Consider the following 27,743-nt stretch of genomic DNA (forward strand, 5'->3'; position numbering starts at 1 on the left):
CTCGTTCTTACTCCAATATCACTTCTGTGTACTCTTGTCATCTTTCCTCCTCGTTGTCGATCTTCCCCTCCTTATCTTAACGTCAGCTTAGTTGTACACGCCTCGTACCTGTAACGTTATTATCCTTATCTTTGTTCCATATATTAGAGCTTGCTAATTCAGTGCTTTGCTGCAGCACATTTGTTTGATGTACCAGAATGTCCTATATCTGAGTTCGTCATACCAAAGTTTATTACATTAGTTCAAAAATTACTGCTTTGTAAAATCAGAATTTGTTGTACCAGACTTTAAGTTCATTATACCGTTGTCTGTTTTACAGCCTGCCAGTATTATATAGTTTTTAAATTCAGGGCTTGTTCATTTTGCCAGTGATCGCCAAAGTCTGACAGATCATTTTCTTGAAGTGAATCTAAGTTTGTTACAGTGAGACAGGTGCCTTGAGGCCATTGCCACAGCCACTGGCCTCTGACTACAGCTAAAGGCCCCAGGTCCCATGCTAGTATTTGGGACTGTTCGGATGGGCGGAGTCTGTGGTGTGTTTCATTTATTTTATCCGATTTCATCACATACTTCCTAACTTCAAAGTTTGTTCTATGACCGTTATTTGTGTTAAGATTCGTAATATAAGTACTCGCATAATGTACAGTACACTATGTTTCTTATAATTAAGTTATATTGTGCCAGTGATCGTTGAAGTTTATCAGATATTTTACTGAAGGTGAATCTCAATTTATGGGACTTTGGTTATACAAGCTTGTTGTAAGTTTATTGTACCAAAGTACTTTATGTTCGTTATAACTGATTGTACCAAAGTTTGGTATATCAGTTTGCCATACCAAATTTCGTAACGTCTGACGTTACTCCTGCATCTTCCCCTCCCACTAGCCCTCCCAGTGGAATCGCTCTATTGGGGTCGGATACTCGAAACAAGCCTTTAGCCAGGGCACCAGTTGAGGAAAAGCCCCCTTTTTGTACGGCAGGGCATAGGCGCCTTTGATGGCACACCCGACTCCCATACTGAAATAATTTTAAAGGCGCCTTTGGTGTGCCTTTCCGCAGTAAGGCAACCCTCAGAACGTGCCTTTTGATACCACAGCCAGTCATAGCAGCTTTATGAAAGTATGCTTAGGAAGTTTGCCAATTACAAAGTAGCATTTCCTATCAGCTAATGAACATAAACAAAACATGAAGTGAGGGTGCAACGCACTAGCCCCGAAATATTTTCGTTCTCGTAGTGATATTTTGTGAGAATGAAGAATAAGCATAAGCTGGGATTCAATCGCACTGACTTCAAAGCTATATGCGGGACCAATAACTCACTTGACAAAACAGATACGTGTGTACCGTCAGTAACACCTTTCTGAAGTATTAAGTACACACATTCATTATATAATAGAGAGAGAGAGAGAGAGAGAGAGAGAGAGAGAGAGAGAGAGAGAGTCGTGTTGTTTGTGTTTGTTAATCCTTCAATCACACCCACACCAAGGGCCAGAGACCCCCAAACCCATATATATTCTGAGTCAGGGTGGCCCAGGGATGGTTTTAGGCGGTTCAAAATTCAGATCTGGGCCATTTGAGGTCAACTGGAGAGTATTTGCCTTCTTGGGCCAGGCAACGCCGGGTACCCCTGCGGCCCAGTTTTGGGCATGGAGACTCACATGACCTCCAGTTCGGACATAGGCTATGTGAGGTCGACCTCGGAGGTCATTTGAGATCACCGGTAATAGTAAACAGGTGCACACAAATACTGTGCGTTAGTCTGCGAAAGCTGAAATACAAATTTCCTGAGCCTCTCATAATCCCTCTTCAAATGCTTGGAATTCGTGTAACATGTGACTTCATGAAATCCCTAGAGAATTCGTGAAATAAGTTTAAATTAGGATGGGTTAATTAAGGCTAGGTTGATTTAGGCCGCAGTTAGACTAGGCTTGGATAATCTAGGTTAAGTTTAGGTTAGGTTAAGCTAGGTTAGTTAGGTTAGGTTAATTTAGATGGATGCTTAACTTAACATTTGTCTAAATTAACCTAACCTAACCTTACCTAACTAATCAAACCTTGATTATCCCAGCCTAACCTAACCACAGCCTAAGTTAACCTAACCACCCTAAAATTAACCTCGAGTACCCGAGCCTAACCAAACCTCAGCCTATATTAACCTAACCTTAACTCATCGTAATCTTAACTCTTTTCACGAATTCCCAAGGGGTTTCATGAAATCACTGGTTTCACAAATTGCCTGTAACATGTACAGTACAGTATATAAAAATAGGCATTTGCCTGCCCACTATTAATCATTTCTAAGCAAGAACGGGAGTTGCTATTTCATTTCCTAGACCTACTGGTGGATCAGCAGCCGCTATCATTGAGAGGGAGATTAGGTTATGACGGAAGAAACACCAGCATTAATGCATTTCAGTTTCGGGCCAAATTTTCCTTGATTCTGTTTGTCTTGTAGCTTACAGGCACAACTACAACAGCAGCTGTGTCTCATCACATGCACAACATTTTCCTAAAGCCGTATCTTTTCCCCATAATTGATTTAGAATACTGTAATTAGATTAAGCTAGTTTAGCTTGAGTTCAGTTGGTAAAACACAGGAGGAAATCTGAGGGGGTAAATTTGTAGATTTGGACAACAAACCTTAACATAAGCTACCGGTAACCTAAAGTGGCATAACCTACTGTATCATAACCTTGGCTAGCAAGATCTAATCTACTGTATTCAGAGAGTATTCTACTGTATCATAACCTTGGCTATCAAGATCTAACCTACTGTATCCAAAGAGTAATTGTGGGGAAACCCGTCAGGGATGGATTTTCCGCTGTTGCATGTTACTGCAGGGAGACCTTTGCAACTCAGGTTTGGTGTCGTGCCCTGAATACAATGAGAATTTGGTTTATTGCTAAGGTATATTATGAGGGAAAAGTGACTGACCAAAAAAAAAAAAAAAAAAAAAAAATCACCTGTGCTAGCCAAACCGAAGTTACACTGCCATAATCTTCATTCCTAACCTCATACTTTACTCGGGTAGCAACCACAGCAACAAGAAACTGTAGATTATAACCTATAATGTTGCGATAAATCTGTGAAAATAGCCATTTTGTGACTAGTCAAGCTTTGAAATGGATTTTAAAACCAGGATGATTTTGGTTAGATTTGTTAAACTTAGATTTGGTTAAATATGGCTAGGTTTGGTTAGATTAGATTAATTTAGATTACGCCCTGTCTAAGTTGCCATAAGTCATAACTTTTACTAAACAAACCCGTACTAGCTAGACCTAACATTACTGTAACATCACCTAACTTAACCCAACCCTTCTTAAATAAGATTGTACATTAACCTCACCTAACTACAACCTTCATTTATACTACTACAACCGAGATCAACCCAACCTACCTAAAATAAAATCCATTTCACATACTGACTAGAGTTTTCATAAAATTACATTTTCCACACATTCCCTGGAACCTTAAATTCACATGTGAACAGGCAACCTGGCTTACTTCAGGAGACGAGTAACAATAGGGGTTAAAACTGAATATATCCGGTTACTATTAACTGAAGTAAATACCCCTAGCTGAAGCTGGTGGATTAGGCTTACACTATAGTCGCAGTGTTGCCAACCAGTGACAACTCCCCACAGCTCCAGGCTAAAATTCCCCAGAATTTCCCATTCAGTAAAAATATATTATAATCTCTAATTATTATTGTACAGGTTCAGTCCAGTAGACAGAATATTGTAAACATATTAAGAGGAAATGGTTATACACAACTGATTGATTAACATACAGGTTTTTCTAATCGTGTATCCCATTATTTTGAGGGAAACAAATAACGGTTATAGAAGTAATCTACTTTTTGAGTTATGACGAACATTAAGCAAACAGTATCAACAATATACTCTTGGGTAATGTTACACTTCACTTATGAATGGTAGAAACAATATTACCCATATTGCTTCTCGGTTAGCCTTGGAATATGCAATATACGAAACAGATATAAATTATGCTTCATCACAGTATCCTTTAATTAGGAAGAAAAACATTATACGGACTAACATCACTCAAATTACTCTTAACTTAGGTTATGTCTAATTTCTTTTTCTGTCCGGTTTGTGGAAGGCACCATTATCATTATTATTACTCAGCTGATCTCTGCTACTGCTGCTGTTGTTGTCAACTATTTTCGTTCATTCGAATGCACACGAAATATCGACTTTATTGATGAAAAACAGATGCACTATTGTTTCATATTAGAAAATATAGTCATCCTGAAATTACGATGTTAATATATAACCTATTTCAATTTCTACAGCTCAGTTTATGGGTTACGTATCCTGCCATTGGCAAAAAATCCCCAAATTGAAAGCCGATTTCCCCATTTCCCCATATGTACCCCGAATTCCCTAAATCTGGGGATAATTCTCCATGGTTGGCAAAACTGTATAGTCGGTTTCAGGGAGTCTGACGCACAGATATTGCCAACTGAGGACAAGTGGAATTGGTAACACTGCGCGATGCTCTAGGGCGGTGATTGGTCATCTCCCATCGTGTTTGAACGTGCACCAAATTGACTTTGTATTCCAACCAAGGCGCTCATTTATTTGTAAGATACCGGATTATACAGATACAAATTAAAGCAATGATATCTTTAATGATAAATATCTGCCTTTTAAATGATTGGAGATAAACCTGAACGACATTGATAACAAACCTAAATAAAGTCGAAACTGGACTCATAAGGACAACAGTCAGCGACTGATTTATTTGTTTAAATTCATTTCATTATGTTTGATTTCGTTCACACTGCACGCGTGTTTTAGTATAGCAGCATAGTTCAACTATTATTTTCTAATGAGGTTTGCTTTTATCTTACTTTACTTTCTTCTACAATTAACAGTTTCGGTTAATTCTACAGTGATGCTATCCATTATTTTACCTGCTCCTCTACGTCAAAGGGACAGATACATCATGCTTGAGACTGTGCATGGTGGCCAGGGATAGGGTGTCCGTCTGTCTGTATGTATGTCTGTCTCTTATGAGACATGAAAATGTTCAGGAAAATCATACACTACACTTCTCATGTAAGAAATAATTTTACTGAATTTGACTATGAATACAAACAGATGCAGACTTTTTTAAAGCTACTGTTACCTATAAAGGTAATGAAAATGTGTATGTACACTGTATATATTGAGAACAGCATGTACTGGCCCCAGTGTGTGTGTGTGTGTGTGTGTGTGTGTGTGTGTGCTCACACAAATCATAATTATTAGAAGCTAAGCGAATCTAGGGTAAGGTTATATATTAGCAGATGAGGTAATGAAGAGCATCGTGTAGACTGTAGACTGTGACACTGTGTAGCAGTGGTGGGAAAAACATTCGAGCCTTCACAGGAACTGGGGACAACCTTGCTATGAACGTCTGAATACCCGCCACAGTCGCTAACTGAGTCCGTATGCATCCAGTTGCGACTTTGTCGTTCAGGTTTATCTCTAATAATTTAAAAGACACATATTTATCATTAAAGATAGCATTGCTTTAATTAGTATCTGTATAATACTCTATCTTACAAATCAATGAGGGCCTTGATTTGAATACAAAGTCAGATTGCTGCACGTTCGAACACAACGGAAGTTGACCAATCACAGCCCGAGAGAATCAAGCAGTGTTACCAAATCCACCTGTCCTCAGATGGTAAAAGCAGTGCGTCAGACTCCCTGGAACCAACTATAGGTGTGACTGATCCAAAAGAAATCACACTGATTTGTTTATACATCACTGAATATAATAAATATATGCATTGATCAAACAACTGTACCATTAGACACACATCGGTGCAGCATGAATCATCATATTATGGCTACATGTATTCAAGAAGCAGCATTCAACAGTAAGTGCCTCTACCGCTGATGTGACAGTCTCCACATACCATACATATTCCCCATTTATGTCATTATTACTAGAATATGATACTTTGCTACCCAATAACTACTTTTGATGCAAACTATTCCAATCCAGACGAGGAAATGAGGCAGTAATTCATGTAAACAGGTGCGAGGAGCACCACACATATCGTCCACGACTTGTTGTAGCCCAGCAATGGCACCTTTTGATTGCTAGGGCTCCCCCGACCCTGCCGATCCCATTAGGCGCTAACGACCAACGTATTCCAATATGGCCGCACCCATCTGGGCTTTTGGGTACGTGCCTTTCACGGAAAGGCAGTGAGTAAACACGCCTTTGGCACAAAAGGCGCCGTTAAAAGTTATGAGTCTGCAGCCCTGGAGTCAACATGTCTGTGGCTGCTTTACCCAGAACGGATCCACAATTTTTCCAGAACAGCCCACGTTTTCTCTAATGCTAGTGCATTTTCCAGAACGGTCCTCTTTGCTTTCACTTCAGCTGGCCATAATTTTTGAATCCCCCCCCCTACTGTGGCGTTTATGTCTTTATCATTCTGTAGTGTTATTTTGCGGTCCCATTTACACTATTGTATTTCTGAATCTGGTTCTTCACCATCGGTTTATCATTCTTATTATTGTTTTTTTTTTCTTTGGCTCTTCCTATATCAGTATGATTCTCTCTCTCTCCCTCTCTCTCTCTCTCTCTCTCTCTCTCACACACACACACACACACACACACACACACACACACACACACACACATACACTTATGAATTCATGTTTTTCTCCCAACAACGATTTTCTGGAACAGCTCTCATTTATTTAAATGTAAAGTTTCCTGGAACGGTCCCTCCCGCTTCCTCACTCTGACTTAACTTTTTCACATCGGTTTTTGTGCTCCTGTGTTTGCAACTTTTTAATGTTCGCTGTCAATCCAGCATTTCCTCATTATGTTTTCCATTTTTTAACTTAAAGATTGTGAGCTATATTACTAATTCTGGGAACGGGAAAATTAAGCCAAGATTTCAGTATGTATTTATATAATCATGTTATTTGCAATTATGTTGTCATTATCATTTGCTTTAATTAGCCTGCATTCCACATTACACAGCGCAGTCAGGCACATCACAGGGAAACCAAGCACGTTCTGTCGTTAGGTGGAAGAGAACTTGCAAAAAACTGCACTTACATTCCTTCATTCATTTACCTTTTAATAGCCGTAAAAGAGTTAGGAGACATTATGACTTGAAATGGTCATTTGTATTTCTTAAAACCCAGAATGTATTGGCCCTTAGTTTTACTCTGAAACGACCATAATTTATCAGAACAACCTTTAGGGTTAGCATGGCTCTTATGATTTACCTGAAATGGTCCTTTGGTTTACTTCGAGTGACCCTACAGAGTACTTAAAACGACCTTTTGGTAAACCTTGAAGGATCTTGATTTATATTACGGAATACTGTCGTTTTTGTTTACGGAAAATAACTTAATTTTTTTTTTCTCTCTCTCTCTGTCTCTAAGTACATTGTAGATAAGTTGACAGAATAACAGAAAAGCGAGTGAAGAAATGAAGGAAAGCAGGGGGAAAGAAGGACGACAAAGAGGAAATCTGTAAAAAGAGGAAGGGAACTAAAAAAAAAAAAAAAATGTAGACAGGAAACATAGCGTAGAGGAAAAATGTAAAGGCAGGAAGGAGGGATAAAGAAAGGATGGATGGAAGGGATGGAAGGATTAGAAGGATGAGTAATGTAAAGGAGGGGAGAAAGTAAGGAAAAATAACAAGATCAAATTTTGAAAGAAGATAGGAAGGAAATATAACGCACAGAATGCTGGGAAAAAGAAGGAACGTCAAGGAAGTAGTAAAGAGAGGGGAGGAGAATGCCAGGAAGGAATGAAGCAAGGGAAAAAATAAAGGATACCAGGATATAAAAGAAGGAAGCAAAGAGTGAAGGGTATAATGGAAAGAAATGAGAACGACAGTATGGAAGAACAACAACGGAGAGAAGGGATATCAGAAAGAAAAAAAAAGTGAATGTTGGAAGCGTAGAAAGTAAAGACGGGGGAAATTAACGGACGTAAGGAGGAAGGAAGAGTGGAATAAAGGTACAATTGGTGTGAGGGGAAAAGAAATGATTAAAATAAAAGAAATAAAGAAGGAGGAAGAGAAAAGGAGACGAAAGAGAAGGAAAGGGGAAGCAAGGAAAGGAAGAATAGATAATACGAGAGTGGGAATTATAAGGACACAAAGTGATAAGGAAGGAAAAGCAATAAGGAAGGAAAATCAAGAAGTAGAAGCAAAAATTGAAGATGGGTGAATGTTATCAATAAAGGAAGGTAAAAAGGATGGCAAAAGGTAATGGGGGAGGGAGGTTTCTCATTAGGTACCATCCTTAATTCTTTTTTCAACTTTCATACTACTTTCGCCTTCCCTACTTCTTTCATCGTGTCTTAATTATAATCTTCACCTCTTTCTTCATCTTCCTATCTTCTTATTTCCTCCTTTTTTGGTTCTTATTCTTTCCTGATCGCCCATATTTATTCCCTATCCTTTCCTAACTGTTTTTGTATTCTCAGCTCTTCATTTCCTTTCTCTTCTCCTTTTGACTTCTTTACTTCTTTCCTTGTCTTTAATTCTGCACTTTCCTTCCTTACCTCGTTCTATGTCTTTTTTTCTTCATTTTCTGTGTATATTCTCTTGTCATCTTCCGCTACATGTATTGTATAGTTCATCGTTTTATCCCTACTTCAGACGTGCAGGAGAAATGTTATTGCTCGCATTTAAGAACATATATTACATTACTCTTAAACTGAATAATGTTGAAATATTTAAACGTGTTTAAAGGAAGTAAACTAAAAAATTCTTGTAAATAAAGTGTAGAGTACATTTCCTCATGTACCACCCTATGCTCGTACACACAGCCCTGCGTTCCAGAAACTGCAGTATGAAAGCAAAACAATAAGAGAACCATCAAACTTTGCCTACTGAAATGGACCACACGTCCACTCCATCATCATGCAGGCTTTAGAAACCTCTCGGCTCCAACCAACAGGCCAAAAGATCAACATAAAACTGCACATAATTGAGTTTATGGTACACAACCATTTCGTTGACTGTTTAACAGGGGCACAACCCTTTTATTTATATCTTAAGACCTATTTTATCCATCCATTTCTGTCCACATTCAGTAAATTCTTATGCTTACTCATTATGCATAAATACTTTGCTCCGTCAAACATCCACTTAAACTACCGTAACCATTCACTCTTTCTCGGTCGTCTACAGTACGCCTCCTTTGGCCGTCGGAGTCATTTGTATACCATACCCTTTTCATGGCCGTACTCACACCCATTCTGTGTGACTCTACCATCAAAGTTCAGTCTTTTTAAAAGTGGGTCTCCTTTGGAAGATCTTCCATAAACTGCGGCACCTCAATATAAGGCTGACCAAATATACTATGTTGAGGCATCAAAACACACACACACACACACACACACACACACACACACACACACACAAGCAACTGCCAAATCCATTTTTGCTCCCACTGGAGCATAAGAGGCAGAGATTAGGCTGCTTTTCGCCCGGAACACCTAAGGCTGGGAGAGTCACCTCCATCCTTGGTAGCGTCTACGTGATAGAAAAGACATCTGACCATCTCGTTGACCCGAAACATAACACCTGGGCCACAGCACACTCTGATCAAAATAGTGTACAAATCGCACGACCAGTTCTGTAGCAATTATAAAAATCCAGAATTCAAACTCTGATGACAATACTTCACTTTCTTCTTCTTCTTCTTCTTGTTCTTCTTGTACTTCAGTGTATTGAGACAGACTGAAAGCTGTATTGTGGAATATACTGTACACAAAAAGCTGTAGTTCATGAGAAGGAATCAGGCTGCATGAGTGTTTCAAATGTAGTGCTGCGAGGTTGTTTGGAGTACTATACTTTTTTTTTTTTTTTTTTTTAATTCATATAAGGGATATTGATGAAGGTGTATTTTATAAAATAGCCAAATTCATTATCGATACGAAGATCAGTAACAGAGAAGATTCCCTCGAACAGAAACTGATGATTCAAAGAGATATTGATAAGCTGTTCAAATGGGTTTAAACATGGCAAATGGACTTTAATACAGACACATGCAATGTCCTAAGTATTGGGTGTAAACATGAGAAAATGTAGCTATACTGTGAATAACACTAAGCTCTTGAATGTCAATGAAGAAAATAGTTGGGAATAATTATAACAATGACTTAAAAACCAGGCTGATAATGCATGGAAGCTGTAAAGAAGCTAACAACTGAGTTGAACTTAGAGGAAGAGCATTTGAATGAACGTAAGAGAATATTGTCTTTACCTTATACAGTTCCTTAGAGTATTCGTATCCCGAGTATTGCATCTAACTTGAGCCATCATATGACAAGGAAGACATTTCAAATCAGAGAGAGTACAACAAAGATTTACATAAATGATACCTAGATTACGGAACAAACCATATGTGAAGCACTTAACAGAGCTAAAGCTATTTAACTTTCAAAGCGCAGATTACGATATCTGATTCAAGTAGATATAATTTTTAAAGGACATGACAGAATGGTAACCACTAACAGTTTATAGTAGATCGGTCGTTTTACACGAAACCTAATGGTTTCAGAATTGTAGGCAAACATTTCCAGTCAAATGAAGCAAAAGCAAAGCACGTTACCTTCAACAGAACTGTCAGCACAAGGAACAAAGTGCCTAGTAATGTGGTAGATTGCCCCAAGGTAATATAATTTAGAAGTCGCCTGGATAAGTTTCTGTCTTCGCATCCTCAGTTAAATGTATCCATGGTTGATTAATACCAGTAAAGTGCACTTTGTGAGCACGTGACAAGCAAGCCAGCATTTTTGCTATTGCTCACAAAAGTAGGGGAGGGCGGTGATGGTTCGGACAGTGGGATGGTCTGAACGATGCATTTCCTGAGAAACGTGTGGGACAGGGCCGCGAGATCTTGCGTGAAAGTGAGAGAGTTTGTTTACTTCAAGTTCAACCAACCGGAACCTCCAAGCTAGAAACACCACACTTTATGATGCAGGTCAGATTTTATGTTTTCTTGCATCTCCTGTGTTATATTTTGGGTGTATATCGTAAGCTCTACCTTCATGAATATGCCAAACATCGAACTATGCATTATCAAGGTGAATCTGTGTTGCATGTAGAATATATTGCTATGAAAAACGAATGTTAAACTCTCTCGTGTGAAACTTGAGGGCACCCATCAATTGATTATGTAGATTCGGGATGATTCGGACAGTTAAGGAGGATGGTTCGGACAGTCTGAACTATCCCTCCACTATTATGAAGTCATGACCTTAACAAATGATACCGCTACTTCATTGATCATTTATTTTTGAACGCATAGTGAAACACCATTCATAATAGTTATCAGGGAATATATATTTATAGGTTTGTTTATTTAACCCTTTCCTCAAAGTGTAAAATGAAGGGGAATTACAACCTCTATGTCAGTTTTGTTGGCTACAATATGCATTAAAAGTCCAAAGGTTATCAGTCAGAAATAAGGAAATAAATTAATAAAATAAGAGGTTAAGTTTCTTTTGAAGTGTCAATATTCAAGAGAGAGAGAGAGAGAGAGAGAGAGAGAGGAGGCCAATTATGCATAATTCTGAAGCAGAAAGTAAGAAGTTAAGAATATATGGAGCATATGGAAAGTCGTTGATGGCCGTGAAGAATATGTATGAGGATTCTAAGGCTGCAGTGCGTGTGGATAGTGAACTGAGTGAATTTTTCTGTTTGAATGTTGGATTAAAACAAGGATGTGTCATGTCTCCATGGTTGTTCAGTCTGTATATGGATGGGGTTATAAAAGAGATACAAGGTAGGGCAGTGGATGTTGGAGCTGCCCTAGTGAGAGAGGGCAGTGTTTGGAAACTGCCTCTACTGTTCTTTGCAGATGATACTGTGTTGTTAAGTGAAGACGAAGGGGAGCTGCAAGGCTTGGTTGATGAGTCTGGGAGAGTGTGTAAGAAATGGAATCTAAATGTGAATGTAGGGAAGAGTAAAGTTCTTGTCTTCGAGAGAAGTGAAGTCAGTGAATGGATAGTGAGGTCGGATGAGGAGGGAATGGAAAATGTGATTGTGTTTAAGTACTTGGGTAGAGTGATGAGTAAAGATGGAAGTTTAGAGGGTGAAGTGCTTGAAAGGGTACAACAAGGATGAAAAGTTTGCTGGTTCCTTGAAAGCAGTGATAAGAAACAGGGAAGTGAGCATGGAAGTGAAAAAGCTACCACGTGACAGTATTGTGATACCAACTCTAACGCATGGAAGTGAGTCTTGGACGTTATTGGAGGGACAGAAGACAAGAGTGAGAGCTGTGGAAATGAGTTATTTGAGAGGAGCATGTGGGGTCACATGGAAAGACAGACTGACAAATGAGAAAGTGAAGGAGCGTTGTGGTGTGGATGTGGATGTGATGGAAAGCGTTAGGAGAATTACACTGAGATTGTTTGGCCATGTGGAGAGGATGGAGAGAGAGAGACTGACGAGGAGAGTGTATGTGGGTGGGGTGGAGGGGGGGAGAGGGAGAGGGAGGCCAAGGATGAGATGGAGGGATGAAGTGGAGAGGCATATGAGAGACGGGGGTGTGAGCTGGGAGCAGGGCAATGAAATGGCGGGGAACAGGGCAACATGGAGGCGATTGTTTGTGGCAACCCCTTACGGGATTAAGGCATCTGGCAATAGATAGATAGATAAACAGAACCATCCAGGTGTGAACACATGAAAGCAAATTAAAGGCCATAATACTACAACCCTTCTGCTCAGGGCATGCGCGTCTTGAGTCGAGTACGTTACTAACTGCAACATTGACCCACCATATTTGCCTCCACCAAGAGCAAAATGAGGTGCTCGTCAGTGCAGATGAATCACTGGTAAATCACGGATTACGCAAGTTGGAAACTGCCATTAAGGGGGTTGGCGGACATGACATTATTACTGTCATGGATAGAAACGAGATTTCATTTCATCTTTTCAGTTGAAGCTTCACAACTTACTATCTCAAGAAGTTATGAGAAGGAATTTATAGAACACTCTTTGAGGTGACTGACCTCGGATCTGAAACATGTCAAGCTGCGGAAAGAGTGACATGTAAAAGTCTGTATGATTCTCTGCAAGAATCCACAGAACCATGCAGCAGATCCTCCTAATCACTAGTAAGATTAAAAAAAAAAAAAAAAAAACGAATCGGAAATTTTGAACGGAAACATCATCATAGTCTTCAGTGTACGTTTGAGTTGCTAGAGCTCGATAAAGCACGACTGAAATTTTACTGCAGGGCAAGAAAACATTATCACACATGTTTGATCCTGAAGGAGTGAATACAACATTAGTGAAAAGCTTAATTGTGTAGGAAATAGTGAAGACTTTCACCAAACAGGATGACGCAAGATGGAATGCACACAGCATACGTTGGTGACATGATGGTAAATGAACGAAATATTATATCTGAGGTCATTAGCACCTTTGACAATTTCTGTGATATTCTAGTGTCCTTGACTGTATTATCCAGGAAACTGCAAAATGGGACATTCAGACTGACTTTTCTTAGCAGTGAGAAGTCAAGCGAACACTTACATGGCGATCCAAGTGAGTGGAATACAATGTCAAGAAACTCCATTAAAAACAAAATGGATAAGTTCTGGGAATTGCCATGTAATACACTAAAACTCCTGTTGTTGCTCTATCATCACCCTATAAATTTAACCATGAATATGTTGTTAAATTTGCATATACAGTATGTGTGTGTATGAGTCAAAAACATGAAGAGTTTTTGATATCACGATGTCCGGGGCATAAAGGGTGTGTAATAATTTTTTTTGCTCAAAGTCGAACAAAAAGAGGGCACAGACAAAAAGGAGAGCACAAAACAGGTAGATAAGAAGACAAAGAAAACGTGAATTATCATATAGAGGACGATAAGTGCATAGGATAGGAAAAGGTAAGTAAAGGAAGAGGTTACATAAGATGTAGATATTTAAAGTGACGAGTACAAGAGAGATAGGTAGGACGGCAATGAGAATGTGAAAGTCAGTAAAAGTTGTGAGAATGGTAAAAATGAGGTAGATAGATAGGAAGATAAAAATGTGGAAGAAAGGTAGACGGGAGGATGAAAAATAAGTAGATTGTCTACATAGGCATGAAAGTAAAAATGCTAGATAAACAGCAAGGAAGTAAGACTGAAGCCAGACCCATTGTTTATACAGCAAATGTTCTCACAGACTCAAGCATTTAGGCAGCAAGGGCGAGTGGGTGTCTGCACTAGATATTACTAGGGAAGGAGGAAGGGACGGAGGTAGGGAGTCTTGCACAGGTTCACAGAGTCCTACACAGCCCTGGATACGTCTCCAAACTCCGACACAGACTTTCATACCATTAGAAACCTTCCCACACACCACAGACTCTCTCACACCTCCAGAGCCCCCCACCTTTGTGGAATTCTCTAACCCATTGCGAAATTCTCAGACTCTCACAGAGTTCCCCACATCCACTCACTAACCCCACGCAACTGGTCTCTCCACATCTCACACAGCCAGTTTATCCATATCCTCACACTATCAGTTATCCTGAATCTGCACACCACCAGTTTCCCCATATCCCTAAATGAAGAGTTTTCCCATATCCCTGCACCGCCAGAGCCTTCCCATATCCCCACACCACCAGTCTCCCCATATCTCTAAATGAAGAGTTTTCCCACATCCTACACCACCAGACCCTCCCCTTATCCCCACACCACCAGTCTCCCCACACTCCCACAGTTTCCCCACATCGTCAGTCTCCTCACACCTTCACAGTCTTCCCACATTCCACCTTTTCCCCATATCCCCATACTTTCCACATACCCCAATCGTCTTTCAACTTCCTGGTAGTTTCCTGACACTCTAAGTCTTCGCACACCTTCAGAGTCTCCACACCCACAGGCATCACCAAAGAATAAAAAATGTACCCCCATAGTGCCCACAGAAACTTAACCATGCCACCTAAACCCCACAAAATGAATAATAGTCTTATACCTCCACAACTTTACCCAAATTATCACAGTCTGTTCATCACACACCAAGTACTACACAGTTCCAAATTCCGACATTGCTCCAAATCTTCACAGTCACTCCCACCCAAAACAAGTCTGCTCACACCGCCACAAAGGTGAAGAACTAATTGTGTGAGCCCATAAAACGTTTTTTTTTTTTTTTTTTTTTTTTCGCAGATCGGAATACATACAGAGTTGCCAAACGTGTAGGATGATACCCGCCCCCACCCTCTCTCCACTGCTATTTTTGCTACGCTTGTGTTTAGACAGCAAACAGTTTCTCGAATATCTTTCTGTTGTCATTTTTTCTTTCCATTCAAATATCCTGTTTGCACTCTTCTCCTCATCCTCTCAGTATCAATCTTTTAATAGCTTTCTCCTCGCTTCCCTCCTGCTGTTGCCTCATGCTGTCACTCGCATGGTAGGGATATTTGTACTATTGTATTTCAATTAACACTGGACGGATTCATCCAGCTGAGAGGGAGTCATAGAAGCCTGAGAGTGTTAATACTTTTACCAATAAGCTGCTCATTCTGTACAACATATGAGCGCTAGTTCACCTTCCACCAGGCGAAGTTATTCAGCTAAGAGTGAATCATAGGAGCCTGAGGGTATGAATATCATTCTTTAGGAAGTGTAATATAAAAGTAGTGTATGGCCCCACGACCCCATCAGTTTGCAATGGATGACCAGTAAATCGAGTCCTTCCTTTAATACACGTCACTCCTCGATGTGTCTGGTATCACCGGTCAGCACGATACCACGCCATACTGCACCGTAGGAAGGGCAAGACTGAAGTTGGGATACTCTACCCAATATTTATTTATTTATTTATTTTTTTTTTTTGCGCCGTGTTTGTTCCATATGTCTTCACAGATGACTAAAATAATTATCGTGACATTTCTTTCTCTAGCCTGATTGATGTTCATAGGATCCAGTGCTCTCATCCAATATCACAACAGGGTATGGTATTTTCATTTACAAATTTCACCCAGAGAACAAACAGAGCTCCCACAAGAAGACATCAGTGTCACCGAGACTCAAATCAACTTGTCATGCAAAGCGTATTTTGACATGGCAGGATATAGTCTGCACACACCATATTTTTCCCAAGATGTACTGTACACACTTTAAAAAGTACCATTAGATTCAGAGTAACTACATTTTGTAAACGCCAGACGAAGTGAGTGGCATAATTCCTAGAGCATCGTTTACAATTAGGCACGACTGCTTGGTGTATCAGTAACAGCTGGAGGCGGGAGTGTGAGTGGGAAATGGGATGACCCATGTATGTTATATTGCTGTCGCCTCCTAAGTATAACGCGAAATCCATGATATTATGTGTACTGCTTGTTAAGAGATGGGTAGAACCAAAGCACATACACTCAAGTCACGGAAAAAAAAAAAAAAAAAGTTAAACTTCATGGTACTGTTTCGAAATATAACTGAGACATCTCAGCAAAGACAAGAGTAGCATGAAGATGGTGTTAAGTTTCATTGTGATATATATAAAAAAGTAATATAAGTACAAAAATAGCTTCCACGACAAAAAAAAAAAAAAAAAATGGAGATGATGATGATGATGATAATATTCCTCCATCTTTTATCCAGTCCTTTTTTTGTCCCACAGGTACGTCGAGGCTCAGGACTAGGCTAGTTCGTCCTGATATTTAAGGCAAAGGTGACCGGCCTCTCTTTCCCCAGAGAGACAATATAAGAACATAAGAACATCAGAAGAAAGGATAACTGCAGTAGGCCGATTGGCCCATGCTAGGCAGCTCCTAAAAGAGTAACTGAGCTACTAGACTGAGATAAGGACAGCAAAGAAGAAGGCTCTCCCCAGGCCTCCAAACCCTCCAGCGGAACCCGGCAGGAAAAAGTCAGAAAGAACACCACGTAGTATAGAAAAACTGGCGTGGACATTTTATAGGAAAGTGTGAAAGGAGAACAGGAACTATCGTAGTGTAACCTGAAAAGGAAAAAGTATGAATTAGTATTGGTTATAAGATTTTTTTTTATATATCCACCCCTTTTTAGTCATATGCTTATCTAGCCTCTGCCTGAAACTCTCAATGGAAGAGGCAGCAACTACTTTACTAGGTAGCTTATTTCATTCGTCTACTACTCTATTACCAAACCAATTTCTACCTATTTCCTTATTGAAACGGAATTTTTGTAGTTTAAAACCATTACTTCTAGTTCGATCCTGTATGCTCACTTTAAGTACCTTGTTAATATCTCCCTTATTTATACCCTTCATCCACTTAAATACCTCAGATAAGTCTCCCCTTACTCTTCGCCTCTTTAGCTAGTGCAGACTTAGTCTTTTCAGTCTGTCTTCATACAACAGGTTCCGAACATCATGTATCATTTTTGTCATTCTTCTCTGTACATTTTCTAACGAGTTAATATCCATTCTATAGTAAGGACACCAAAATTATACTGCATAGTCTAAATGTCGCCTTACTAATGCTACCGGTAGATAAAGATGCAGTATTACTTTTGATGACCTGTTGCTCAAGTTTCTCGAAATAAATTCTAGGACCCTATTTGCTTTATTTCTCGCTTTAATACACTGTTGCCTTGTTTTGAGGTCGTTACTAACCATAACTCCTAGATCTCTCTCGCATTCCGATTTGCTAATTTCTTTGTTATCTAAGCTGTATTTAGTATCTCCAGTGGTCTTGCCTACGTTAAGTACTTTACATTTTTCAACGTTAAAATCCATTTGCCAAGTTTTAGACCATATGGACAATATATTGAGGTCCTTTTGTAAGTTATGACAATCGTCAGTCGAGTTAATGATACGCCCTATTTTCGTATCGTCGGCAAATTTGCTGATGCCGCTAGTGACTCCTAAGTCTAGATCATTTACAATATATATATATATATATATATATATATATATATATATATATATATATATATATATATATATATATATATATATAATAAATAATAAGGGACTGAGTACTGAACCCTGGGGTACACCGCTAGTTACTAATCCCCAATCCGACTTAGTTCCATTTATTAATACTCTCTGTTTTCGTCCTTTCGGCCAGGATTCTATCCATTTTAAGATATCGCCGTCTTTACCGTGTGCTCGAACCTTTCTAACTAACCTTTCGTGTGGGACCTTATCAAAAGCTTTACTAAAGTCCAGATAAATAACATCGTAAGCTTTATCGCTATCTACTGCCTCATAGACCTCCGAGTAGAATGACAACAAGTTTGTGAGGCAGGATCGTCCTTGCCTGAATCCTTGCTGACTTTCGTTTATAAGATTAAATCTTTCTAGGTGTTCTCTAATCTTATTTGCCAAATTGACTCTAACATTTTTCCTACTATTGACTTTAGACTTATCGGACGATAATTCGACGCAGCTGATTTACCACCCTTTTTAAATATGGGCACTACGTTTGCTGTCTTCGACACCTCTGGAACTTCTGAAACTAAAGAGTCATTACATAACGTTGAAAGTGGCTGACATAATTCTTCTTTGGTTTCTTTTATAATTTTTGCATATATATCTTCCTGACCTGGCGATTTTTGAGGTTTTAACTTATTAATTTCTTTCAATATGTCCTACTTATGAATGGTTATTCTACTACGTATATTTTCCGTGTTATCATCGTAAACATTTGCTGCTTGAGGGACCAGGTCTAGATTTTCCTTGGTGAATACTGATATGAAATAATTATTTAGGATGGAGCACATTTCTTTATCTTCACTGGTAATGTCACCTGATTCTGTTCTGAGTGGTCCTATCCTATCTTTATTTTTTCTACGGTACATTTGATAAAAAACTTGGGGGTTTCTTTCGATTCACTAGCAATCTTAATGTCATAACTTCTCTTTGCTTTTCGTATTTTCCTCTTTAGTTCTCTATTTAAAATCACGTACCGTCGTAAGTGTTCCTCTCCACGTGTTATTCTTCTATATATTCCTTTCCTTTTGCCTATGAGAGATTTTAATCTGTTGTTAAATCTGAGATATTCGTTCTAAACGGTTTTGAAGGGATTTGTCTATCTTGGCTTCCATGTATTATATTTACTAACTCGTTATATTTCTCACTGGTCGAACGTCTGCTTGGTACTGGACCTGAGTTAATCCTCACCACCTGGACTACACTCCCACCCGCCACCTCACCTTCCACAGACACCTGGTGCACATTCCCACCTGTTTCCTGCCCCTCACCTATGACCTGGGGTTCCCCACTGACCTGGCACTTCCTAAAATAGCTATTCTCCCTGTGGAATACCGTTCTGAAATAAGCTCTTAATCCATCGAAATCTCCTAGACGAAGATTAGGAACAGTGGAGGTATTTTCAGTGGAACAGACATCCCAAATAAATCTGAACTTAATTTCTTCGTGATCGCTATTACTAAGTCGTCCACCAACCTCTGTATCACTAATGATATTTTCTTTATTAGTTAAAACCAAATCTAGTATATTATTACCTCTGGTGGGCTCCCTGATATGCTGATAAAGGAAATTATCCTATACTACCTATAGAAATTCCTCCGACTCTGCATCCCCTGTCTGATTTCTCCACTCTATCCTTGGCAGCTTAAGGTCCCCTACAATTATTACTAAGATGGACTGTGATGCTTTCCTAATTTCCTCCCAAAGGTATTTACTATCAGCTCTACTTAATTTTGGAGATCTGTAAATTGCTCCTAAGAGGAACGATTGGGCAAATATGAATTGGAGTAGATGGGGGACGTGGAAGGTGTGTGCAGGATATTCACAGAAGAAATATGTGCAGCATGTGATCTGGTATGTGGGATGAAGAGAAGACGGAGGGGTGTGCAAGGAACAGCGTGGTGGAATGAAGAGGTGAGACAGGCTGTGGCACAAAAGAAGAAAGCATACAATGAATGGATGAGAAATAGGGGCTTGGAAGAAGTTGAGAGGGGAAGAGAGAGATATATGTAGAAAGAAAGAGAGAGGTGAAAAGATTAGTAAGAAGAGAGCGGATGAGGAATATGGAAAGAACTTGAGTGTAAAGTGGAGGGACTGTAAGAAAATGTTCTGGAAAGAGGTAAAAAGAGTAAGACAGGGTGGAAGTGAAGTTAACAGGGGAGTGAAAGATAAAAATGGTAGATTACTAGTGGAGAAGGGAGAAAAAGTAAGCAGATGGAGAGAACACTTTAAGGAATTCTTGAACATACAGGATGGAAGTAATGCGAGTATAAGTGGCTGGGGAATGGCTGGGAGAAGGAGGGAGGTGAGAAGACAAGAAGAAATCAGTAGGATAGAAGTTGTGGAAGCAATGAAGAAAGTTATATTGGGGAAAGTCCCAGGAATTCATGGAGTGTGTGGTGAAATGCTGAAGCATGGGGGAGAGATAGCAGTAGAATGGACGCACAAAATGTGCAGATTGGCCTGGGAGGAAGTTAGAGTCCCGGAGGATTGGAAGTCAGGTATAATTATTCCCTTGTACGAAGGAAAAGGGGAAAAGAAGTGTGTGGTGATCATAGTGGCATTTGTCTTCTTAGTATAATAGGAAAAGTGTATGATAGGATACTTATTGACAGAGTTAGAGAAAGAACAGAGGAATTAGTTGGAGAAGAACAGGGAGGCTTTAGGAAGGAAAGAGGTTGTGTAGATCAGATATTCATTCTTAGATCTTTAGTGGAAAAGTTTCTAGAGAAGGGAAAGAAGTTGTATGCGGCTTTCATGGATTTGGAGAAAGCATATGACAGGGTGGATAGACAAGGGTTGTGGAAAGTATTAAGAATAAATGGAGTAGATGGGAAGTTGTTGAATGCTGTGAAGAGTATGTATGACGGTGCTAAGGCTGCAGTGCATGTGGATGGTGAACTGAGTGAATTTTTCTCTTTGAAGGTTGGGTTGAAACAGGGATGTGTCATGTCTCCATGGTTGTTCAAGTCTGTACATGGATGGGGTAATAAAAGAGGTACAAGGTAGGGTAGTGGATGTTGGAGTGGCCCTGGTGAGAGAGGGTAGTGTTTGGAAACTCCCTGTACTGTTGTTTGCAGATGATCCTGTGTTGTTGAGTGAAGACGAGGGAGATCTGCAAGGCTTGGTGGATGAGTTTGGGAGAGTGTGAAAGAAACGGAATCTAAAGGTGAATGTATGGGGAGAGTAAAGTGATGGTCTTTGAGATAGGTGAAGTCAGTGAATGTACAGCGAGGTTGGATGGTGAGGAATTGGAAAATGTGAGTACGTTTAAGTACTTGGGTAGTGTGATGAGTAAAGATGGAGGTTTGGAGGGTGAAGTGCTTGAAAGGGTACAGCAGGGAAGAAAGGTTGCTGGTTCCTTGAAAGCAGTGATAAGATGCAGGGAAGTGAGCATGGAAGTGAAAAAGTTACTACATGACAGTATTGTGATACCAACTCTAACGTACGGAAGTGAAGCTTGGACGTTGCTGGAAGGACACAAGTCAAGAGTGAGAGCAGTGGAAATGAGTTATTTAAGAGGAGCCTGTGGAGACACATGGAGAGACAGGCTAACAAATGAGGATATAAAGGAGCGTTGTGGTGTGGATGTGGATGTGATAGGAAACGTTAGGAGGAATACACTGAGGTGGATTGGCCATGTGGAGAGAATGGAGGGTGAAAGACTGACGAAGAGAGTGTATGTGAGTGAGGTGGAGGGGGGAAGAGGGAGGAGGAGGCCGAGGATGAGATGGAGGGATGGGGTGGAGAGGTATATGAGAGAAGGGGGTGTGAGTTGGGAGCGGGGCAGAGAAATGGCGGGGGACAGGGCGACGTGGAGGCGATTTGTTTGTGGCTACCCCGAACGGGATTGAGGCGTCTGGTAATAGATAGATAGACAGATAGATAGACTAATTTCTCCCTGTTACTGATTTCACCCCAGACACTTTCTGTGTCCCTGTTTACTTTAATGTCTGCTTTATTGTAACAGTTTAAAGAATCATAAATAGCTACCCCACCCTCCTTTCTTCCCTGACGGTTTGACACAATAATATTATAGCCCATTATCTGATATTCTGCTAAAGATTCTCGATTGCCTTTTTTCATCCCAGTTTCACTAATAATGGCAGTGTCTATTTTCTCTGTACAAATTATATCCCTCACTTCATCCATTTTATTACATAAGCTCTGGCTTTTTGTGTAGTACACTTTCAGATAATTATGAGTAGTTATGCCTCTACCTTGGGATTTACTATTTTTTATTTCATTACTAACTGGGAAACTCTTTGCTTTACTAATATAACAATTTTTTGTACTATCACTTATCGCCCTTCTATCATCGCTTGTTCTGTCCTCTATCATCGCCTGCTCAATCTGAGGTGCCTGAGTGGATGTATCTACAGTAATGGTTAAACTTTTGTTCTTACTTTTGCAAGTCTTGATGCATCTATCCAAACATGATAATAATGATTTCAGAGCGCAGTTGCTGTAACTTTCTGTACGTCTACTTCTCAACCTTGAAAAAAACCCTCTAACTCCCCGTCTATCATTCCAGCTAAAACAGTAACTCCCTGCCTGCTAAGATGAGTCGCATTCCAACTATACAAGGCACTCCGTCCATAAAACCGGTCCCAGCTGTCTGTGAAAGGTATTGCATTATCTTTGCAATACCTTTCAAGGCGGCAATTAAACCCTATTGCCCTGCTCAACCACTCCCTTCCAACCCGCCATCTTGGTAAAACACCGAGCACTACAGGGGTTCCTCCTCTCTCCCTAACCTTCTCTAACATCACCTTATACTTCTGCCATAGTACCTCACTCTTACGGCTACTTATATCATTGCCTCCTACACTGAGGCACACAGTGGGTTTGTCACCACTGTCCATCACGATATTTGAAATTTTCTCTATCACATTAGCCATCCTGGCCCCTGGAAGACACACATGTTTATTGAGTGGCGTATACATGGCTCTGTTAAGATATCTCACCTGGGAGTCTCCAACAACAGCAACAATTTTCCTACCTTTCTTGTTCTGACTATACTTACCTGTACTGGAAGTTCTCTCACCGTCCTTCTCCTCTACTTCCCTCTCTGCCTTCCCTTCACATTCGTCCCGTATTGCATCGAAGACATTAGTGGTCATAATTTCCGTTTGCCTCTTAAGCGTGAACTTCGTTGCACCCTTACGAACAAGTGTCCAACCTTCAGCCTTATTCTCTCTCTTCTCCAACATCTTCTCCAACAATTCCCTTATTTGTGACTTCTGCTGCCTGAGAATTTGTACCTCCCGCTTCAGTTCGAGAAGTTCCTCCATTAATTCAAGGTAGTCCTTTTCAATACCTGCAGTGGGGACACAACTCTCTGCAGAGGAATCCATCACACACAAATTCACACAAAGGTAGCACAGCACTATCACGGGTCACTACGGGTCAATATAACACACTAGCACAACACTACCATGAATCACTAGCACAGCACTATCACAGGTCACTACAACACACTAACACAACACTATCACAGGTCACTAAAACACACTAGCACAATACTATCACAGGTCACTAACAACACTATCACAGGATGTCTGAGCAGACTGACCTCACGAGAGCGACTGTGAGCATTAAGCTCCACCGATCAGATGGAAACCCACATGGATCAATTTGCTTGTTGCTCCCTAACCCCCTACACCACCTGGCGATAATTAGGTTATATGGTTATCACTCAACGTACTAAATGGTTAGCTGGATTACAGGATGTCGTTTTCTTGTCACTGAGTGTAGAGAGAATTGAAAGTTGCTCTGAATGAGTGAATAGATGATATTATCATATAAATTATATTTCACCATCTAAGAGTTACCGGCATATTGTGCTGTGAGTAAGGATTATGACGTTTAAGTGAGACAAATATCCTCTCATTTTCTTTTCCTCCTCCTCCTCATCATCCGGACCACCTTTGCCACCCTAGGGCAGGGTGAGGAGTTGGATTGACCAGTCAGCCCAAGTTTGGCCAGTCCAATGGGCCACGCTTCCATTCACTCATCATTCAAGCCCCCGGAATCCTGGCTGAATCTGATAGACCAGAAACTTTCAACACATTTTATAGCTTCACATAAGCGTATCCGATAGAATCAATCCGAACGCTGTCACGTTAAAAAAGGGTGCCAAATCCCTGATCATGCACTTCTCACAACATTCATCCAGCCGGCTCGGTCTTTTGTCAGTCCCCTAGTCTCACCGACTTCCATACCTCTCTTCCTCATACACTCATCCGCCATATCCCTCCACCTTCTCCTTGGCCTACTTCGCCTCCTCCCTCCCTCAGATTTGCTCAGATATACCTTTCTCACCATTCTATTGTTATCCATTCTCTCTACATGACCATACCATCTCGATACACTTTCTTCGATTCTTGTGTTCACAGACTTCCTTACTCCACATCTTTCACGAATTACATTATTTCGTATCTTATCCACTCTCTACTCCACATACATTCCTCAGCAGTCCCATCTCCACTGCTCTCACTCTTGACTTTTCATTTCCATGCCACACCATAGCCTCACATCCATATGTTAAAGTTGACACTAACACTCCTTCATATAAGCCTCGTGTAGCTGCAACACTCAAGCCTCTGTTTCTTATCAAGGTTTTCATAACACCAGCTACATTCCTTCTTTGTGTCACTCTACCTTCCACTTCTTTTGCACATTTTCCTCTCTTTTCTAGCATTGTACCCAGGTATTTGAACTATCTCACCAGTTCCAGCCTCTCTCTATTCACTGTAACATCACACTGGGAGTCACCTTCTCTCTTGATTTCCATCACTTTACTCTTTTCTACATTTTACTCTCAAGGCATGACGCTCACAGACATCAGCAAAACTCGGCACTAGCCTACCAAGTTTTTGTCCGGTATTTGCAAGTAGCACTGCATCATCAGCATTTAACAAATTTGAGATATTCCATCCATTACAATTCATTACCAGCGCCATCCCTCCATTTTCTTGTTATCCCATTTTAATAATTATGGTATACTCCCACATCTGGATGGGTCGCTATGATAATTCTTTTCTGGTCCGTGTAAGATTTCTTTGGTGTCTGGCCAGGCGTTGCTCTCATTTTCTCTTCTCCGTCTCTTTCCATTTTTTTCCCCAACTTCTATACATTCTCTTCTATTACAATGAACGTAGTTGAAGTATTCTGAAGAAAATGAAAAACAGAAGAAATGAGAAGAGAAGGAGGAGCAGGAGGTGAACAGATTAATAAAAGACATACAGTACAAGTCATTAGAAAAATGGCTAAAGAAATGTACAGCCATAGAGACAGTAAACAGACAGAGAATGTACATAGTTGCATGGAAATATATAAGTCTGCACCTTTGAATATATGCATGGATATACATGGGCTGAGATAGACAGATACAGATGTGTTGACAGCAAGACAGAGAGACGGTTAGGTTTATGAAGATATACATGGATATGAAAATAACACATAGATACATAGATAGCTTTATTTAATGTACCCATTATTGAAGACGATTTGAGAAAGGTCTCTGTACCGCTCTTACTTGTGGAGAGAGAGAGAGAGAGAGAGAGAGAGAGAGGGGGGGGGGGGAGAGAGAGATACTATTGTCGACTTACGGTCCTTGCTAGGTGATTCGGCAGTTTTAAAGAATGCTTTACATCCTAGTCAAAGAAACATATAAAGAGAATACTACAGCACAGATAGACAGATAGATAGATAAATATATAGATAGACTGGCTGATTGATTGATAGATAGACAGAAATAGATAGACAAACTGATAGATAAACTAACAGATTTACGGATAGAAAAATTGACTTAATGATTGATGGATAGACAGATCAAGTGACGGACACATAAACAGACATAAAGGTAGATAGACGTATGGATAAACAGATACATAGTTAGAGTAACACACATACATAGAAAGATTGATTGATTGATTTACTGGTTCACTGTTTAACTGACTAACTGATAGGTAGACTGACAACACAGAGATAAGCCGAAAGATGTGTACAGTCCTGCAGAATGATAAACTGGAAGGCTGTTATTGAGAAAGAGAGGGTATACACAGAGATAAACCGAAAGATATGTACAGTCCTGCAGAATGATAAACTGAAAGGCTGTTATAGAGAAAGAGAGGGATACGAGTGTAAGAAGGTGACTGAAGAGAGAGAGAGAGAGAGAGAGAGAGAGAGAGAGAGAGAGAGAGAGTGCATAGACGGTTTGTGCTGAATCAGGCCGCTATAAAATGATGACTTGGGTACAATTGATTCATATTCTTTCCTTCCTTCTCTTATTCATTCATTTTATTCTTTCTTCATTATCTTTCCGTTCTTATTCTTCCTGTTCTTCCTTTTCTCTTTCACCTTCTCTTCGTTTCTCCCTTCTTTTTCTCTATCCTCCTAACCTTTCTTCGTTTACTTTTCTGTTTCTCCTCTACTTCATTTTTTCTGGTTTTCCGTATTCCACTTTTTCCCTTCTTTTCATAATTTCATTTTTCGTCTTCATTTGGCTTCCTTCTCGTTCTTCAGGTCTTTTTTGCCGTCCTTCTTCTTTTATTTCTTTGTTCTCAGTTTTTATTCCCCCTTACTCCTTTCTCTTTTTTCTTATCATTAATCGTTCCTCTCCATTTCCTTTCTTTCTTATCATCCTTCCTTTTCTCTTCTTCCTTCATTACACTTTTCTTAATTTGTTTTCTTCTCACCTAGTCCCTTCCCTTCTTGCTTCTTTTTCATCTGGTTTCCGTTCTTCCTTTATTCATCCTTATTTTATTCCTTCCCTTTCTCTCCTTTACTTCATTTTACTCATCTGTTTTATTTACTTTTTCTTATTGTCTTATCGTTCCTTTCTTCTTCCCCTTCTTCCTTCCCCCATCTTCTGTTCCCTTTGTTCTGTTTCGCTCTTCTCGTTTGCTTGTCTTAATTTTCTGCTTCGTGTTCCAATTTTGGTTTTCCTTCTTGCTTTCTCCTCATCTCTTCAACCCTTCTCTAGTTTCTTTCCGTTTGCATTTCTCTCCCCTTTCTTTCTTTTCTTCCTCCCTCCCTCTTCTCTCCCTCCTTTTTCCCACTTTTTGCTCATTTCTTCCTTTACTTTTTTATTCTTTTCTCTAATTCTGTTTCTTCCCTGTTTTCAGGTTTTTTCCTTTCCTTCGTCCTTTTTCGCTCTTTCTCTCTTTCACCTCTTTTCTGTATTCTCTCTCTCTCTCTCTCTCTCTCTCTCTCTCTCTCTCTCTCTCTCTCTCTCTCTCTCTCTCTCTCTCTCTCTCTTTATAAGCTGTGTTCATTGATTCTCGTGTCTAATTACATGCCTCTCTTCCTCCTCCCTTTTCCTTTCTTTCTTTTTCTTCAATTCTTCTTGTTTTTCTTGTCTTATCTGTTTTTTCGTCTTTCATTCCCTGTTCCTTTCTTCCTTCTTTCTTTTGTTTCATTTTTCTCTGTACATCTGTATTTCTTTCGCTTTGTTTTTATCTTCCTGTTCTGTCTCGTTTACGTCCCATTATTCCAACCTTCCCGCTCCTTAATTTACCTTCATTAATACCTGGTCAATCTTCTACCACGTTCTCTCCTTTATTTCCGTTTTTATTTAATCTCCATCTTTCTTTTCTCATCTCTTCTTATTCTTTCCTCTTTTTTATACTTTCTCATTTATTTGTATTTTTATTCTTCTTCATCGTGTTTATGATAAGTTACTGATCCTAAGAGAAAGAGAGAGAGAGAGAAGGGATACATGGAAGGAGGGAGGGAGGAAGGAAGGGAGGGAGAGGATGGATGGAAGGAAATGAACAAGAGATGAAAGGGGATAATCAGAGTGACAGGGATAAA

This window comes from Coenobita brevimanus, chromosome 4, assembly GCF_032717465.1.
Source record: "Coenobita brevimanus isolate Jiangsu-jjx chromosome 4, ASM3271746v2, whole genome shotgun sequence".
NCBI lineage: Eukaryota > Metazoa > Arthropoda > Malacostraca > Decapoda > Coenobitidae > Coenobita > Coenobita brevimanus.